The sequence below is a fragment of the Oncorhynchus kisutch genome, linkage group LG25 (genome assembly GCF_002021735.2).
Source record: "Oncorhynchus kisutch isolate 150728-3 linkage group LG25, Okis_V2, whole genome shotgun sequence".
Taxonomy (NCBI): domain Eukaryota; kingdom Metazoa; phylum Chordata; class Actinopteri; order Salmoniformes; family Salmonidae; genus Oncorhynchus; species Oncorhynchus kisutch.
The window spans coordinates 21,152,082-21,170,883 of record NC_034198.2 but is presented as its reverse complement, the minus strand read 5'-3'; the positions used below and the strand labels follow the sequence as shown (position 1 = coordinate 21,170,883).

General features: G+C 41.6%; 1 long non-coding RNA gene across 1 annotated transcript in view; it reads right to left on the bottom strand.

The window, feature by feature from the left end:
• The window catches only part of LOC116357449 (uncharacterized), a 20,429-nt gene extending 1,627 nt beyond the window's left edge, over window positions 1–18,802 (bottom strand). Inside the window, exons 1-2 of the long non-coding RNA XR_004205421.1 lie at window positions 18,653–18,802; window positions 11,630–11,712 (exon numbers count right to left, since the gene is read on the bottom strand). This is a non-coding gene — a long non-coding RNA (uncharacterized LOC116357449). The remainder of the gene's footprint in view (window positions 1–11,629; window positions 11,713–18,652) is intronic.

The window sequence follows — 18,802 nt, the reverse complement described above, 5'->3', positions numbered from 1 at the left end:
GCTTGTGTAGCTTTGGTTAAAGCATATTTTGAAAATCTGAGATGACAGTGTTGTTAACAAAAGGCTAAGCTTGTGTTTCAAAATATTTATTTCATTGGTGATTTTCATGAATAGGAAACGTTGCGTTATGGTAATGAGCTTGAGGCTATGATTACGCTCCCGGATACGGGATTGCTCGACGCTAGAGGTTAACAAATTGTACATGAATAGATGGGTGCATCATCTGTAATAGAGAGATGCAGGGAAAGGAGCATAACTTTATAAAATCCTCCTTCCGAGTCACATGCAGGTAAAACATTTTGATTCCTATATAGTATCAGAAAAGAGCTCAAAATTAAGAGGTGCAGCGTGATTTCCAAATTTCACTTTTCCCAAGAATATCCATGCATTCAGCACATGACCACTCGCGCAGCAGCATTGATCTGGCTACTACGCAAACACTAGTAACAAACTTAAAATGTAAATATGCTAATTTGTCATCAATGGCTGAACAGGCGATATAAACGCAATGGTGCATGTTACTTCAATGAACTGGAGGGTGATTGATTGATTTGAATGATGAGTGTGAATAGGATGATTGAATTTAGAACAACAGTGTAATGAAGAATTGTGGGCGGTCTAATTATTTTATTATGAAAAGACTGGAAATGGTATATAATTTCCCCTTGCAGAGGCAAATCAGACACTTAGTACAACATACAGTGTGTAGTTCACAATGGCAAGCCGAACCAAAACAAATGGACGCACTGACAGCATTGTAAATGCTGCAGAAAATAGCAAGAGTTCGATTGGCGATTGAGCTCGAAATAGACTTTGCTGATGAAGAGTCTTCATCGTACTCTGATGTTGACTTCGAGCCTCGCCGCAGAGAAACCAGAAGAGAGCCAACGGAGACGGTGATCCCAACTGCCAAGAGACAGGAGTCTGGGAGGGATGGCACAATTTGGGTAGAAAAGAGTGACGAGTTTGTGACATTCAGATGTTGCAGCACATCAGAGACTGTACTGTTGCTCAAGGGCACAGAAAAGGAAACAGTATGTGGGATGAACTCAAAGCATTTATTGCACTTTCGTATGTCTGCCGGGCATATGGCAGAAAGAACATGGATGTGGAGTCTTTTTGGTCTGATAGGTATGGGGTGGACAATTCTGAGAGACCATGACACTCAGCCGCTTCAGAGATGAGACACCTGCGGCAGGTGCACACGAAACAAGGGCAATGAAAACTGTGTGCAGTGAAAACTATTTGTTTGTGGGGCTTGCTCACACAAAGCCCCGAAGCTGTGTGCTGACTGTGGACCCGAAGTATAAAGAGAAGACCAGATCGATTCATGCTTAACTTCTTATGGCTGCAGGGGCAGTATAGAGTAGCTTGGATGAAAGGTGCCCAGAGTAAACAGCCTGCTCCTCAGTCTCAGTTGCTAATATATGCATATTATTAGTATTGGATAGAAAACACTGAAGTTTCTAAAACTGTTTGAATGATGTCTGAGTATAACAGAACTCATATGGCAGGCAAAAACCTGAGAAGAAATCAAAACAGGAAGTGAGAAATCTGAGGTTGGTCAAATTTCAACCCAGGCCCTATTGAATTCACAGTGGGATATGAATGAAGTTGCACTTTCTAGGGCTTCCACTAGATTTCAACCATCTTTAGCAACTTGAATGAGGCTTCTACTGTGTTGTGGGACTGAATAAGAGTTGAATGAGTCATTTCCTGGTCACTCGCATTCCACATGATATCGGCTTGTGTTTCGTTGCTCCTCTAGACACAAAAGGAATTCTCTGGTTGGAACTTTATTGAAGATTTATGATAAAAACATCCTAATGATTGATTCTATACTTAGTTTGAAATGTTTCTTCGACCTGTAATATAACTTTTTGAAGATTTTGTCCGAAGTAATGCACGAGCGTTTGGATTTGTATACCTAACGCGCTAACAAAAGTAGCTACTTGGACATAAATAACGGACATTATCGAACAAATCAAGCATTAAATGTGGAACTAGGATTCCTGGGAGTGCATTCTGAAGAAGATCATCAAAAGGTAAGGGAATATTTATCATGTAATTTCTGGTTTCTGTTGACTCCAACATGGAGGCTAATTTGATTATTTTTCTGAGCGCCGTCTCAGATTATTGCATGGTTTGCTTTTTCCGTAAAGTTTTTTTGAAATCTGACACAGAGGTTGCATTAAGGAGAGGTATATCTATAATTCCATGTGTATAATTTGTATTATCATCTACATGTATGATGAGTATTTCTGTTGAATCAATGAGGCTATGCAAAATCACTGGATGTTTTTGGAACTAGTGAACGTAACGCGCCAATGTAAACTCAGATTTTTTTTATATAAATATGAACTTTATCAAACAAAAACATACATATATATATTGTGTAACATGAAGTCCTATGAGTGTCATTGATGAAGATCAAAGGTTAGTGATTAATTTTCAATCCATTTGTGCTTTTTGACTCTTATCTTTGGCTGGAAAAATGGCTGTGTTTATTCTGTGGCTTGGTGGTGACCTAACATAATCGTTTGTGGTGCTTTCGCTGTAAAGCATGTTTGAAATCGGACACTGTGGTGGGATTAACAACAAGATTACCTTTAAAACTGAATAAGATACATGTATGTTTGAGGAATTTTAAATTATGAGATCTCTGTTTTGAATTTGGCGCCCTGCACTTTCACTGGCTGTTGTCATATCATCCCATTAACGGGATTGCAGCCATAAGTAGTTTTAAAGGCATGCGTATACGGGCACAATAGTTTCCGATAAAATAAATGACTCATGAATATATTTCCACAAATGTTTTTTTATGCAATTCATCCTTTACAGTTGATCATGTACTGGTGCTTTTGTTTTGGAATATGGCAAATAATTTCACCTGTGCACCTGGCTGGTTTAATTATTCATATTTTCCTTTCTATTTTGTCAAAATAAGCTGTAAGTGGAATGTATAACGAATCAAATCAACAAATAAAGTTGATTAAATGGATTACATTGTTTTTATTGTAAGGGAAACAAAAACAGGCTATAGGCCTACTTGTTTCTAGGACTTACATTTTTTTTAAATTATCTAGCCAAGTCAGTTAAGAACAAATTCTTATTTACAATGATGGCCTACCTGGCCTCCCAGCCTGGGATAGAACCAGGGTCTGCAGTGCCACCTCTAGCACTGAGATGCAGTTCCTTAGACTGCAGCGCTACTCGGGAGCCGTTTGTAGAATTATACAAAACATATCCTTGACTATCTACACTATTGTTATTTAATTATACATTTGCACAAATATGTCTTCATGCAATTAATTCTTTCTAATAGTTTATGCAGTATTTATCAAGCGTTGGTGCTTATGTTTGCACACCTTGCGTGTTGATATGCATCTGATGCAGTGGTGGAAAAAGTACTCAAGTATAACAATTGGGTAATGACAAGTAAAAGTCACGCAGTGAAATACTACTTGAGTGAAAGTCTAAAAATATTTGGTTTTAAATATACTTAAGAATCAAAATTAAATGTAACTTCTCAAATATACAGGATCAGTGTCTCTATACCGGGACAGGATTTCGACTCCGTCAATCACCATATTCTTATCGGCAGACTCAGTAGCCTCGGTTTTTCGGATGACTGTTACTTTGCAGACAGAGTTCAGTGTGTCAAATCAGAGGGCATGCTGTCCGGTCCTCGGGCAGTCTCTATGGGGGTGCCACAGGGTTCAATCCTCGGGCCGACTCTTTTCTCTGTATATATCAATGATGTTGCTCTTGCTGCGGGCGATTCCCTGATCCACCTCTACGCAGACGACACCATTCTATATACTTCTGGCCCGTCCTTGGACACTGTGCTATCTAACCTCCAAACGAGCTTCAATGCCATACAACACTCCTTCCGTGGCCTCCAACTGCTCTTAAACGCTAGTAAAACCAAATGCATGCTTTTCAACCGTTCGCTGCCTGCACCCGCATGCCTGACCAGCATCACCACCCTGGATGTTTCCGACCTTCAATATGTGGACATCTATAAGTACCTAGGTGTCTGGCTAGACTGTAAACTCTCCTTCCAGACTCATATCAAAACATCTCCAATCGAAAATCAAATCAAGAATCGGCTTTCTATTCCGCAACAAAGCCTCCTTCACTCACGCCGCCAAACTTACCCTAGTAAAACTTACTATCCTACCGATCCTCGACGATGTCATCTACAAAATTGCTTCCATCACTCTACTCAGCAAACTGGATGCATTTTATCACAGTGCCATCCGTTTTGTCACTAAAGCACCTTATACCACCCACCACTGCGACTTGTATGCTCTAGTCGGCTGGCCCTCGCTACATATTCGTCGCCAGACCCACTGGCTCCAGGTCATCTACAAGTCCATGCTAGGTAAAGCTCCGCCTTATCTCAGTTCACTGGTCACGATGGCAACACCCATCCGTAGCACGCGCTCCAGCAGGTGTATCTCACTGATCATCCCTAAAGCCAACACCTAATTTGGCCGCCTTTCGTTCCAGTTCTCTGCTGCCTGTTGGAGACTTTTATCTCCCTCACCAACTTCAAACATCTGCTATCTGAGCAGTTAACCGTCTCATGCCGTCCCTGGAGGGGGTGCGTCACCTGAGTGGGTTGATTCACTGTTGTGGTCATCCTGTCTGGGTTGGCCCCCCCCCTTGGGTTGTGCCGTGGCGGAGATCTTTGTGGGCTATACTCAGCCTTGTCTCAGGATGGTAAGTTGGTGGTTGAAGATATCCCTCTAGTGGTGTGGGGGCTGTGCTTTGGCAAAGTGGGTGGGGTTATATCCTTCCTGTTTGGCCCTGTCCGGGGGTGTCCTCGGATGGGGCCACAGTGTCTCCTGACCCCTCCTGTCTCAGCCTCCAGTATTTATGCTGCAGTAGTTTATGTGTCGGGGGGCTGGGGTCAGTTTGTTATATCTGGAGTACTTCTCCTGTCCTATTCGGTGTCCTGTGTGAATCTAAGTGTGCGTTCTCTAATTCTCTCCTTCTCTCTTTCTTTCTCTCTCTCGGAGGACCTGAGCCCTAGGACCATGCCCCAGGACTACCTGACATGATGACTCCTTGCTGTCCCCAGTCCACCTGGCCATGCTGCTGTTCCAGTTTCAACTGACCTGAGCCCTAGGACCATGCCCCAGGACTACCTGACATGATGACTCCTTGCTGTCCCCAGTCCACCTGGCCATGCTGCTGCTCCAGTTTCAACTTCCACCTGACTGTGCTGCTGCTCCAGTTTCAACTGTTCTGCCTTATTATTATTCGACCATGCTGGTCATTTATGAACATTTGAACATCTTGGCCATGTTCTGTTATAATCTCTACCCGGCACAGCCAGAAGAGGACTGGCCACCCCACATAGCCTGGTTCCTCTCTAGGTTTCTTCCTAGGTATTGGCCTTTCTAGGGAGTTTTTCCTAGCCACCGTGCTTCTACACCTGCATTGCTTGCTGTTTGGGGTTTTAGGCTGGGTTTCTGTACAGCACTTTGAGATATCAGCTGATGTACGAAGGGCTATATAAATAAATTTGATTTGATTTGATTTAACCGATCGCTGCAGCTGTACATAGTCTATCGGTAAATAGCCCACCCATTTTTACCTACCTCTTCCCCATACTGTTTTATTTATTTAATTTTCCGCTCTTTTGCACACCAATATCTCTACCTGTACATGACCATCTGATCATTTATCACTCGTGTTATTAATCTGCAAAATTGTAATTATTCGCCTACCTCCTCATGCCTTTTGCACACAATGTATATAGAGTCCCCTTTTTTTTTCTCTACTGTGTTATTGACTTGTTAATTGTTTACTCCATGTGTAACTGTGTTGTCTGTTCACACTGCTATGCTTTATCTTGGCCAGGTCGCAGTTGCAAATGAGAACTTGTTCTCAACTAGCCTACCTGGTTAAATAAAGGTGAAATAAATAAAAAATGTAAAAAATGTATTATACGGGCAGAAAGCTGACATTCTCCAATTTACAGTAGGTATTACAGTGAAAGAATGCCATGCTATTGTTTGAGAGTGCACTTTAAAATTGATAAATAAACCAAATTAGGCACATTTGGGCAGACTTGATACAACATTTTGAACAGTAATGCAATGAATGGTTCATTGGCTCAGTCTAAAATGTTGCACACACAAACACTGCTGCCATCTATTGGCCAAAATATTGTGGCTAGACTCCTAAGTCATATAATGGCCCTTTTGCATTTCAAAGGAACAAAAAATAAATAGAAAAAAGTTTCTTTGTATTATCTTTTACCAGATTTAATGTGTTATATTCTCCTACATGAATTTCACATTTCCACAAACTTCAAAGTGTTTCCTTTCAAATGGTATCAACAATATGCATGTCCTGAGTTACAGGCAGTTAGAGTTGGGCGTGTCATTTTAGGTGAAATTATAAAAAAGGGGGGTACGATCCTTAAGAGGTTTTAAAGTAAAAGTATAAACCATTTCACATTCCTTATATTAAGCAAACTTGAGGGCATAATTTTCTTTTTTTAAACTTAGGATAGCCGGGGGCACACTCCAACACTAATTTACAAACAAAACATGTGTTTAGCGAGTCCACCAGATCAGAAGCAGTAGGGATGACCAGGGATGTTCTCTTGATAAGTGTATTAATTGGACCATTTTCCTGTCCTGCTAAGCATTCAAAATGTAACAAAATGTTGGGTGTCTGGGAAAATGTGTGGAGTAAAAAGTACTTTTTTGGGGGAATGTAAATGAAGTAAAAGTTGTCAAAAATAGTAATGTACAGATACCCAAAAAAACTACTTAGGTAGTACTTCACACCACTGATCTGATGCATATGATAAATGGGATGCCCAGCAACGTTCTCTAGCGGGTACCTATAGGCTGAAAGGCCAGGCAGTTCTAGTGTTAAGGGAAACAAATCAAACAGTTTGGCAACTATAGTTCCGAATAACCGGTTTATGATGATGGTTCCGGGTCCCACCATCAGCTCCGTTCAGCCATTCAAACCACATCCATCTAGGGCTAAGGGGCACAATCCTGACATGTTGGTATTGGCATTGCACCATGCAGCTCTGTTCTTACTTTGCGTCACCTCTGGACTCAGAAACAGCACCAAAATTCCAAACAATGTACCAACTTAAAGGACCAAGATTTTAAAAGCATCTAGGTACATGGACACACACTTCATAACTTTTGTTTACAACAAGCACATTTTTAAAAAACGTAAAAACCTGTAACCAACTTCAGAACACAATACTTGAGACCATATCAGGGATTTTCTGTGAATCCCTTGAGGATTGTTGATTCTCCACATAGAAACATCCCCCTCTTCGTTCATTACTGTTGCCATTCCATTGCTGTGGTCCAATCGTTTCAATAACTTAACTGTTACATCTGTGGGATAATAAACATCATCTTACATGGTCCAGAAGACAGTGATTTGAGAGCAGCCACTCCTTAAATGACCACTGTTGCTAAAGAGACCCACCAGTCTCACCCACACACACAAATACAGAAGACAACCACTGTTCTGCCATGTCTGACTTTAGTGTGCCTCAAGAGACAAATATCCATTATCAGTATCTACAGTTATGTTTTCTTTTCCAAGAAGAAAAACTGGTGACAGTGGGGACACTAGATACTACAGACGTCGATGAGTAACCAAGCAGCTATCAACCCCTCTATGCATTGGTTTACATGACTGTCAATTTACAGCAGTCTTTATTTCAGATCACATGTACTGACCAAAGTGTCAACACAAGTACATCTAAACACACAAATATTCACATTAAGAGGCAAGCAATTTCTATAAACTGGTCAGTCAGCACTCGTCTTCCACCTCTCCTCAGCCAAACAGAGGTAGTCGAGCCCACCACATGAGCCAGTTAAAAAAACAGTTCAAATTAAATGTTACTTTATCTTGAGGCTCTGGGTATTCAACGTATTATTTTGATTTATTTTATTTATTTTACCTTTATTTAACCAGGTAGGCAAGTTGAGAACAAGTTCTCATTTACAATTGCGACCTGGCCAAGATAAAGCAAAGCAGTTCGACAGATAAAACGACACAGAGTTACACATGGAGTAAAAACAAACATACAGTCAATAATGCAGTATAAACAAGTCTATATACAATGTGAGCAAATGAGGTGAGAAGGGAGGTAAAGGCAAAAAAGGCCATGATGGCAAAGTAAATACAATATAGCAAGTAAAATACTGGAATGGTAGTTTTGCAATGGAAGAATGTGCAAAGTAGAAATAAAAAATAATGGGGTGCAAAGGAGCAAAATAAATTAATTAATTAAAATTAAATACAGTTGGGAAAGAGGTAGTTGTTTGGGCTAAATTATAGGTGGGCTATGTACAGGTGCAGTAATCTGTGAGCTGCTCTGACAGTTGGTGCTTAAAGCTAGTGAGGGAGATAAGTGTTTCCAGTTTCAGAGATTTTTGTAGTTCGTTCCAGTCATTGGCAGCAGAGAACTGGAAGGAGAGGCGGCCAAAGAAAGAATTGGTTTTGGGGGTGACTAGAGAGATATACCTGCTGGAGCGTGTGCTACAGGTGGGAGATGCTATGGTGACCAGCGAGCTGAGATAAGGGGGGACTTTACCTAGCAGGGTCTTGTAGATGACATGGAGCCAGTGGATTTGGCGACGAGTATGAAGCGAGGGCCAGCCAACGAGAGCGTACAGGTCGCAATGGTGGGTAGTATATGGGGCTTTGGTGATAAAACGGATTGCACTGTGATAGACTGCATCCAATTTGTTGAGTAGGGTATTGGAGGCTATTTTGTAAATGACATCGCCAAAGTCGAGGATTGGTAGGATGGTCAGTTTTACAAGGGTATGTTTGGCAGCATGAGTGAAGGATGCTTTGTTGCGAAATAGGAAGCCAATTCTAGATTTAACTTTGGATTGGAGATGTTTGATATGGGTCTGGAAGGAGAGTTTACAGTCTAACCAGACACCTAAGTATTTGTAGTTGTCCACGTATTCTAAGTCAGAGCCGTCCAGAGTAGTGATGTTGGACAGGCGGGTAGGTGCAGGTAGCGATCGGTTGAAGAGCATGCATTTAGTTTTACTTGTATTTAAGAGCAATTGGAGGCCACGGAAGGAGAGTTGTATGGCATTGAAGCTTGCCTGGAGGGTTGTTAACACAGTGTCCAAAGAAGGGCCGGAAGTATACAGAATGGTGTCGTCTGCGTAGAGGTGGATCAGGGACTCACCAGCAGCAAGAGCGACCTCATTGATGTATACAGAGAAGAGAGTCGGTCCAAGAATTGAACCCTGTGGCACCCCCATAGAGACTGCCAGAGGTCCGGACAGCAGACCCTCCGATTTGACACACTGAACTCTATCAGAGAAGTAGTTGGTGAACCAGGCGAGGCAATCATTTGAGAAACCAAGGCTGTCGAGTCTGCCGATGAGGATATGGTGATTGACAGAGTCGAAAGCCTTGGCCAGATCAATGAATACGGCTGCACAGTAATGTTTCTTATCGATGGCCGTTAAGATATCGTTTAGGACCTTGAGCGTGGCTGAGGTGCACCCATGACCAGCTCTGAAACCGGATTGCATAGCAGAGAAGGTATGGTGAGATTCGAAATGGTCGGTAATCTGTTTGTTGACTTGGCTTTCGAAGACCTTAGAAAGGCACGGTAGGATAGATATAGGTCTGTAGCAGTTTGGGTCAAGAGTGTCCCCCCCTTTGAAGAGGGGGATGACCGCAGCTGCTTTCCAATCTTTGGGAATCTCAGACGACACGAAAGAGAGGTTGAACAGGCTAGTAATAGGGGTGGCAACAATTTTCGGCAGATAATTTTAGAAAGAAAGGGTCCAGATTGTCTAGCCCGGCTGATTTGTAGGGGTCCAGATTTTGCAGCTCTTTCAGAACATCAGCTGAATGGATTTGGGAGAAGGAGAAATGGGGAAGGCTTGGGCGAGTTGCTGTTGGGGGTGCAGTGCTGTTGTCCGGGGTAGGAGTAGCCAGGTGGAAAGCATGGCCAGCCGTAGAAAAATGCTTATTGAAATTATGTATTATGTCACTGGAGACTAGACCCAGGTTAAAACAATAACATCAGTCTGTCTGGTAGAGGAAAGATGGGCTGGAGACTAGACCCAGGTTAGAACAATAACATCAGTCTGTCTGGTAGAGGAAAGATGGGCTGGAGACTAGACCCAGGTTAGAACAATAACGTCAGTCTGTCTGGTAGAGGAAAGATGGGCTGGAGACCGACTGTGATATTAGGGTTGCGCTGAAGAGGGTGCAAGTTTCTGAACATAGCAGAAAACCAATTAGAGATTTAATGAATAGAGCTGACATGATCCCAACTCCACATGACATGATCCCTTACTAAGTTGTGTGTGTTCTAGGGTCATGACTTTGTCAGGCGGTCAGTCAAGAAAAAGAGGGAATTGTTTAGATGGTCATACCATGGATAATTTAGCTATTGGATTTAGAATTTTAGAGCCCTTTCAGGTATCCTTTTCTAATTTGTAAGAAATTTGCAAACATTTCTAAAAACCTTTTTTTGCTTTGTCATTATGAGGTTGTGTGTAGACTGATGAGGAAAACAACTTATTTAATCAAGTGTAGAATAAAGTTGTTACACAACAAAATGTGGAAAAGTCAAGGGGTCTGAATACTTTGAATGCAAATCCAATTTTATTAGTCACATGCGCCGAATACAACAGACGTAGTAGACCTTACAGTGAAATGCTTACTTAAGAGCCCATAACCGACAGTGCAGTTTCAAAAAATACAGATAAGAATAAGAGATAAAGGTAGCAAGTAATTAAAGAGGAGCAGTAAAACATAACATATACAGGGGGAGCCGGTACAGAGTCAATGTGCAGGGCCACCGGTTAGTTGTAGGTAGTACGTACATGTAGGTAGAGTTCATTAAAGTGACTATGCATAGATGACAACAGATGGTGGCAGTGGTGTGAAGGGGGGGGACAAGGGTGGCTGGAGTCTGCACTGTATAGGACTATGCGTATTAGAGCTTATGAGTCTGGGTGTTATGAATTAATCATCACCTCAGAAAGCAGGGTCCATTTCATTGTGTTAGGCTGTGAAACAACATCCACAACAACCATGTTGCCTTACCTCCCTACATTTGCACACATTGTACATATTTTTCTATTGTGTTATTGACTATGTTTGTTTATGTGTAACTCGGTTGTTGTTTTGTCACACTGCTTTGCTATATCTTCGGCAGGTCGCAGTTGTAAATGAGAACTTGTTCTCAACTGGCCTACCTGGTTAAATAAAAGTAAAATAAAATTGTTGAACTTCTTCAAATTGATCAATCGCAGTGAGGTGAGTGTTAAATGCGAAACAGTATCAGGCTTTTAAGTGTATGACATGATTTTTCATTGCATTTACACCAATGTCAGAGTGGTTAGAGGGACAATAGAGCACTGAGTACCACTGAGCAGCCTAATCTTTCTGTTTGAATGGTGAACCTTTTCTACCATGGATTGTTAATTTTTAGTAAAAAGCCTACCTGTTACTAGACAACTGAATGTTGGCCAAAATGTGTTTATATAGCCTAATAGGAATCTTAATAAAGTAAAAAGTAGTGGATTTAGTACCATTTGGTATGGAAACGTTCTGTCATAATGCCATTCCTTACCACCACTGGAAGAAGGGCTGATGGAGAAGAGAGACTTCTGCCTGGGTCCAACTGCTACATCACACTAAGCCATGGAGACAGACCTGGGAACAGAAGACAGACGATTTAAAATTACATTCTACTACAAACTAGAATTAATGCGCTATCAGAACTAAGAAAGCAATTTTAAATGTCAAAGACCCTGACCACCAACCTTTGTAAGATTTGTATCAGATCCGAAAATCATTAACGCATATGAACACAGCAGTCCCTGCAGCGTAGACTCAAACCAGTGTGATACAATTGACACAACAGTCAGCATTTGAGCTGGCCACACTTATTTCACAGAAACATTTTACACAAACAGTCTTTACAATATGATGTCCTCAATGTGAGCAGTTTATTATCGATGCAATGTTGAGTCACAGAAGTAGCATAACACAATACTCATCCAAATCTGAAAATGTAGGCTACAATAGTCCTAATGCTAACTGAGTAAAGAGTGAGCTAACACTAGCGGTCATATATACCCAACTATCGGCTGATAGAAACCATAATATGAGTTAGCTAATATCAATTACTACGTACAATTCGTCACATCATGGGTGAGCTAACCAGTGATTGAAATAATTGAGTAAAATACTTTCTAAAAGTCTAAAGTAATCCCACAGTGGGTAGTTTGTGCGTGTCACCATGTTAGTTTTTCTGCGTCAACCAAACATGAGGTGACAAGATGAGTTGGGTCTATTTGCAGTATGCATGTTGAAGGGAGTGCGTCACCTACCATCATTCACTTACGGAAGTTTACTTGAAAGGCAAGTGAACCATCCCTTCTCCTCGTTTTGCTATAAACATTGTGTGTCTGACAGACATATACGTGACACACAGAATGCATTGAATGATGTTAACAAACATGGCTCCACACAGACAGCAAATGGCTTAGCATTAGCTCATCATAATCAGTACAACCTTCAAAAAAGGAGAACAAAAATAGACAACATGTAAAGTGTTGGTCCCATGTTTCATGAGCTGAAATAAAAGATCACAAATGTTCCATATGCACAAAAAGCTTATTTCTCTTAAATGTTGTGTTACTGAGCATTTCTCCTTTGCCAAGATAATCCATCCACCTGACAGGTGTGGCATATCAAAAAGCTGGTTAAACAGCATGATCCTTACACAGGTGCACCTTGTGCTGGGGACAATAAAAGGCCACTAAGATGCACATCACACAACACAGTATGCAGGCCATGACTTCATCAAACACTTTCACAACGCATCAGTGACATGGCATTGGATGTTTTGAAACAATTCCTGCATCGCATACAAGGCAGTGAAATCTATGCATTACAGCTGGATGAGTCAGATGTGGCAGGCCTGGCACAGCTCCTGGTATATGTCTGTTACGTTTATGTGGGGGATAAATTAAGGAAGATATCCTCTTCTGCAAACCAGATGAGGATATGTTTAATGTACTGGACATTTTGTGACGTCAAATGGACTTTGGTGGTCAACGTGTGATGGTATCTGTACTGATGGCGCAAAAGCCATGACAGGGAGACATAGGAGTGGTAACGCACGTGCAAGCAGTTGCTCCCACTTGGGTACACTGCTGCATCCACCGAGAGGCTCTTGCTGCCAAAGGAATGCCTGACAGCTTGAACGACGTTTTGGACACTACATTGAAAATTGTTATTTTTGTTAAGCAAGGCACCTGAACTCGTGCATTTTCTGCACTATGCAATGATATGGGCAGCGACAATGTAACGCTTTTACAACATTCAGAAGTTCACTGGTTATCAAGGGGCAAAGTATTGACACTTTTTTTTTTACTTGAGAGACGAGCTTAAAAGGTCTTTACTGACCATAAGTTTCACTTGTCATCATGCAAGCGGTCAGACAAGTTTCTCACACGACTGGCCTATCTAGGTGATGTTTTTTCTCACCTAAATGATCTGAAGCTAGGATTACAGGGACTCTCCACAACTATATTCAATGTGCGGGACAAAATTGATTAAGTTGGAGCTCTTCTCTGTCTGCATTAACAAGGACAACACACAGGTACTCCAATCATTATGATTTTTTGTGTGCAAATGAACTCAAGTTTACGAATGTCAAATGTGAGATTGCGAAGCATCTGAGGGAGTTGGGTACACAATTACGCAGGTACTTTCCCGAGACGGATGACACAAACAACTGGATTCGTTATCCCTTTCATGCCTCCAGTCCACTTACCAATATCTGAACAAGCGGTTCTGTGAAAATTGAATTTAAAAATCAGAAGCCACTGCCAGATTTCTGTTTTGGCCTGCGCCGAGTTCGTCCTTCCTTGGCAAATCGCGCTAAGACACTGATGCCCTTTGCAACCACGATTCTCAACCCTCACTATCATGACAACAAAATACAGGCACAGACTGTGTGTGGACAATTATTTAAGACAGACTCTCCAATACAACCAAACTTTGCAGAGTTACGTGCATCCTTTCAAGCCCACCCTTCAAATTAACCTGTGGTGAGTTATTCACAACTTCGATGAACAAATAAGGTTTAATATGTAAGATGGTTAAATAAAGAGCCAGATTATTACTATATTATTATTTGTGCCCTGGTCCTATAAGAACTCTGTCACTTCCCACGAGCCGGGTTGTGACAAAAACGTACTCAATCTTATGTTTAATAAATGTATCATATAGTGTGTGTGGCAGGCTTATAATTACGGCAAACAAAAAAAACATTTGTGAGTGTGGTGACACTTGTGCTAGAGGGGGTATGCAGCTGGAGGTTGAATGTTTGAAGGGGTACGGGATTATAACAAGTTTTGGAACCACTTCTGTGAATTAATGAGGGGGAACATACCTCATTTCAAACTGTTGTTAGAAAATCATGTAATATTGACAAGTTGAAACACACCCTATTGATAATTAGCAGGCAGCATGTCTTGGTTTGAGGGCAGTTGTCCTGTTGCGTAAAAATCACATTTTAGGAACAGTGAGTAAATTCTGACATCACACGCATAGGAAAACTCATGCTGGGGGGACCGTTAAGAGATATTATAGTTCACTAGTAAAAAGGACAAAGTACTTACTAGTTGCCAAAGCATACAGGCTACCTGAGACAAAAAACAGGTATTGCAAAGAAACACCGTGACTGCAGCGGCGAGCGACGGTTGCTATAGCAACAGCATGCTGCGGTCTTTGTGGCGATGGGATGAAGGGTGTTCTGGAGGGGGGAGAAAGAGCTTTGAGAGCATAATGTTTACTGATGATTTTTATTGTTTTATCTCCTTCACTTGCTTTGGCAATAACAACATATGTTTCCCATGCCAATAAAGGACTTACATTGAAATTGAATTGAGAGTCAGAGAGCCAGAGTTTGAGTGTAATGTTTACTATTAATGTTTGTTGTTTATTATCCATTTCACTTGCTTTTGCAATGTAAGCATATGTTTCCCATGCCAACAAAGCCCCTTAAATTGAAAGACACAGAAAGGAGAAACACTAGCGGGACAAGCTCTCACTTACATGAGGGGCTCTTTACTGAAAGGCAAACTGTGACAGTAGCACCAACCAGTTCAAACAAGATACAAAACACCTCAGCTACAGAGGATCTAGTGCACTCTCCTCAGGTCCTGGGCTGCCAATGGCCACAATCAATGCACCCTGGATAGTGTGCGCGCGCTCGGGCGTCATGTTAAAACACCTGATTCAACTCATCAAGGTATTGATGATCGTTGAATCAGGAGGAGTTTTTATTGTTGGGCTGGAACAAAACAGTGAGCATGCACAAAACTTGTTGCTCTCCAGGAACACAGTTGGTGACTGACCACTGAAGATCGAGGTCAACAGGTTTGTTTACATTCAAACAGAGGGAAGTACCTGGTCCCCTCAGAGGGAAAGCAAACATCATGCATGACTAGACAATGTGTGGTAAATATCAACCGTGCTCCTACCCAACTGCTCTGTCCTGCTATAGGCATTAGCAACGAGTACCATGTGTTCATCAAAGGGAAACCCACAGAAGGGACATGGTCGTGCCCAGCCAGGCCTAATGGTAGATGGCTTTGGAGATTATAGGTGTATGTAAATGTGCTGGTGTTTACAATTCAGCTTTAAAATACTGGTTGTTTTGCGTTTTCATAAAACTGAAAGTTGTTGGGTGCAAAGTCTACAAGGGTCTAAGTGTGCTGTGCATGATAATGCACAAGGGTACGACAGATCGATTACCTTCTGCTCCTGCCTAATAGTATCCTACTGATTCAGTATGTATTGACCCAGCAGTCTTAAAGGAACGATACAAGGTCCATAATCACCAACTATGGGCATACAGACACAGGATGGAGATGTACACCTAACAGTAAACATAACTTTAGACATAATAGCAGTCTACAGCCCGGGATAACATAGTTCCAGAATATCAAATAAACAATAAGACAGCTTGGCCTGTATATCAAGAGCACAGATGAACTAAACACATTCTCCCACAGGGTCTGGGACTGCCCCTTCCTCATCATTACAAAGAAGAGGTCATAGGTCAGCTAAGTATCTATACACAACACAAGCCCCTCTCCAGTCTGTAAAGGGGTTATGCTACTCCAGGCTACTGCAGTGGTAACATGCTTCTTCATATTCACTACAGGGAGGAACTCCTAACACAGTCTTTGGGAAAATACCCACCCAGTATTCTCCTCTCCGTTCAGTCAGGGTGGTCTAGTCTCTCTCGGCAGACTTAAACACACAATCTCCTGGTGTGTGTGTGTGTGTGACTCCGGTATAAAACCAAGTCACAGCCCGGTAACAGTATCTTGTGCTGTGGACATTATTGCCCCTCAAACCCAATCCTAGCAATTTGAAGTTGGTTTCTCAGAGACCGAAATAGCCCACAAGTCTAGTCCAACAAAAATGACTGCTCTTTCTTGAGATAAGGCCAATGCTGATGTTATTATGGTTCATGTCAGAGTCAGTGGTGTAAAGTACTTAAGTAAAAACCGTTTTCTGGGGCATCTTTACTGTGTCTTTTTGACAACTTTTACTTCGATACATTCCTAAAGGAAATAATGTACTTTTTAAACCATACATTTTCTGACACCCAAAAGTACTCATTACATTTTGAATGCTTGGCAGGCAAGGAAAATGGTCCAATTCACACATTTATCAAGAGAACATCCCTGGTCATCCCTACTGCCTCTGATCTGGTGGACTCACTAAACACAAATGCTTTGTTTGTAAATTATGTTGGAGTGTGCCCCTGGCTATCCATAAATAAAAATAATGGAGACATCTGATTTGCTTAATATTTATACTTATATTTAAAGTAAATTTAAATCCAAATACATTTAGACTTTTACTCAAGTAGTATTTTACTGCATAGAGTTCACTACAGTGGAAGTCTGCTCTATCACCTCAGCCAGCTGGCCAGACAAACCATTTCCTGCTAGACAACTGCTTTTTTTTTTTTTTTATACAGACAAGATAAGTGTAGCTCAGTTGGTTGAGCATGGCACTTGCAACTCCAGGGTTGTGGGAACTAGACTCCCACAGGGGACTAGTACAACTCACTGCCGTAAGTCGCTCTGGATAAGATCTGCTAAATAAGTAAAATGTCAAATGTAAATACAAAACCAAAGCACACTCACATCCCGCCTACTCCTTGAGGGAAATAAGTTATTGCGTGGAACATGACAGTTGACTGTGACTCTTCTACTGACTTCTAGAGAGAGACAGGCACAACAAACCTAGCCTTATCTGTGACCCATGAGGCCATATCACAACAAACAGAGAAAATAGGCAGAAATCCAAGAGAAGGCATCCATTAATATATAGACCAAATGTTAAAGTTCATTGAGACATCATAAGAGGTTTAAATTGGGTGGATGGTTCAGGTTACTCTGGTGTGAAGGTTAGAACAGGATAAGATTTTTTTGTGCAGGAAAAACAGAACCTAACTCTGGCAACCAATGAACCAACAATCAAGACATTGTTAGGATGAGGAGAGGAGCTTTAAAAACTTGGCAACATCAGTTAGAAGTAAAAAGTTTGGCAAGACAGATTATAATCACAACACAGTATGCCAGAACAATTCACTATTATTTTCCTCACCATCTGTTAGCTTCATAAGGCAGCGCCATATGTGGCTCTGACAAAGTGTTATGCAAAATCTCAAATCTACCTTATCCCAGCAAGACTGTTGTCAGGTGAGGTGTTTGTGTTGCCGGCAGCAACCACTTCACTCTCAGACTCACTTTCATCTTTAGCTTCTTTGATCTGCCAGTCTCTCTCTTTGGTGCTAGTTATCCCAAGGGGCTGGCTCATCCTCCCTCGCCCATTTATGACTGAGACCCACGTTGACCTCACCGAGTTACCTGTGTCTATGTGTGCAGAGTCAAGCATTCACAGTGCTAACAGTAGACAAAATATGTGGCTGCCCTTTAACAGATATCTGGGGCATCTTTACTGTGTCTTTTTGACAACTTTTACTCCGATACATTCCTAAAGGAAATAATGTACATGAAGCAAATGGCGTAGGATATCAGAGTTGACTTGCTAGCTGCTAACGTTACATTGTAACAGGTGGCATTACTGGGAGGTCTAGAGATATCACCGCATACACAAAAAAACATTGCATTCGGTTCACTAGCGGTTACTGGTAGGCTGACTGATTAAAGAGAAGGCACTACAGTTAACTGCGAGACGTTGGTTTTAATTTGTGAGAAGTTAACGTTAGCTAGCTTCCAACATCACAGAGACAGCGTGTCAGTGCGGTTATCTGACAGGCAAGATGGCATGTAAACCGAATAAAATAGGGGGGGGGGGGTGAAAGAAAAGACACGGAACAATATTGTCATCTTGTAATTTAAATCAGTTTATACACATTGTCTACTGTGGCTTTAACCACTCGCACTGATAGCTAACTAGCTCGCTGTATTCTACATGGCATGACTGCATCAACAACCTCTGCACTCACTAACGCTACTCTGCTACTAGCCATGCTGCTAGTTCTGCTCGCACGTTAAAAACAAGACAGCCCTACCCAGTTCAAATATCTTACCCAATTCCTTCGCATTGCCGTATGAAAAGGTTTACCATTTCGATTCAACGACACACTGCAATTGTTGTCGAGGAGAATGTCTTGTGTTTTTTTAGGAAATCGGAAGTTTCATTCGCGGAATAAAATGGCTCCTGCTGATATGTTCGGATA